This window comes from Echinococcus granulosus, assembly GCF_000524195.1.
Source record: "Echinococcus granulosus chromosome Unknown EG_S00237, whole genome shotgun sequence".
Taxonomy (NCBI): Eukaryota; Metazoa; Platyhelminthes; class Cestoda; order Cyclophyllidea; family Taeniidae; genus Echinococcus; species Echinococcus granulosus.
In genome coordinates, this window is record NW_020170617.1 from 20553 (window position 1) to 22286 (window position 1734).

The following is a 1734-nucleotide window of genomic DNA, read 5'->3' on the forward strand; positions in this document are numbered from 1 at the left end:
GTGATTATGCCGCCCCGGGCACGGCGAACCCAGTGCCGATGCAGCTCATCGCCGGAGATGGACTCCTTCACATTTGTACTTTGAGAATGACTGCTACGATTGAAGAGCTCCCGTTACACAATTGCACTTATTCATGTTTGATACAAGGCTAAGTAAACTAATCAACTAAACGCTCCAAAAATATAATCCATGCAACAAAAAATGTAGTAGATTCTTGGGTGGGGAAGAGGAAATATGAAAATCGAGAAGTGAGGGTAAGCTGACCTGTAATAAGAGTCGGAACTGCGTACGAGGTCGACCACGTAAAGGACGGTGGAGAGCGCACGACCGTGAGCGTTGGGAGAAACATCAGCGCGGTCCTTGAGGCCCATAACAACATCCACCTTGGCACTGTCCTTACTGCCGAACCGAAAAACCGAAGAGCGTAGCAATCACTGCATGTGCATGACTGTGCTACTGAAATGGAAAAGTGGAGAGGTTCCATGTGCTCTACGGTTACGATTCTGGTAAAGGCAGTGTGGGCCTAAATTAGCAATGCAGAGAAGCGAAAATGGAAACATGTCCCTCCCTACAGCTGTAGTGACCGTTTCATTTTTAGGCGTCACGGATGTGCTTCTTTAATTGAGTTGCCATTAGCTTTCTCTCTATCATCCTCACACCTCTGCCTGATAGATGAAGCTACAGCGGGAAGTACTGACTGATACGGCCATTTATGTAGGCAGGTACGTAGACCGGTCGTGTCCGTGTTCCTCATTCGCGCAACTTAGCGAATGACTAAGTCACCATACAACCACAAATATACCTTTTTCAGCGACACAACAATGAGATGCTCGTTCTAGCAGTGACAGCAATGGCTGTGGTGGTGGCAGTAGATGCTATACATAGTTTACAGTCCTAGCTGATGCAGTCAGTGTCCTAAAAGATGGGAGGAAAAGGACCAGCTATATACAGAATTGCTTCTAGCTGAAAAGGTGCTCAGATATGGTTGTATTTTCTCCGAAATTCAAATAGGTGCATTAGGCTACCACAAAATACGCTTGGCGTCACTACATATCCTCCCTGTGGGCAAAAGATCAAAAGCACCTTTTCAACAAATAGGCGTATATTCCAACCTGGAAAACACTCGTTTGTGCGCAGAAAAGGAAAGAGCAAAAGAGGGTACTTTAAGGTCACAACGGGACTATTTCTTCGCAACTCACTGCCGATATCATCCAGCTGTACACGACAAAATGGATAGGTCAGAACACACTTGGATAGAATGCAGTTAGCTCCAAAAGTAGTTGCTAAGTAGTATGCTTGGCACGTACGCAGGAAATGAGTTGAACATGGGAAATTTTTAAGAGGACTGTGCCCAAACTATGGAATCTGGTAAAGGCAGCATGAACACTGGTGTTGCTGTAAGATGATATTCGAGGTGCGTGCAATACTAAAGAAGATGCTACTGCCTGGGCATCACTAATGGTCTTAAATGTGTTGTTGACTTAAAAGAATAAAATTTAGGGTTTTTGCTGCTAGAAGCACAACCATACATACACCTTTAATTATGTTCACCTAATTATTATCAGTGCCTTACACATGGCTCAGCATTTGACTGAGACAGTTTTCAAATGTGCATAGACACCCCGTAGACAATCATGTTTGCATCGCAAATGGACTGATACGTGTAATGGCGTTGTGAGGCAATAAGATAAACTGACTAAAAGCACCTGATGGTCAGTGAAAACCCTCCTTACA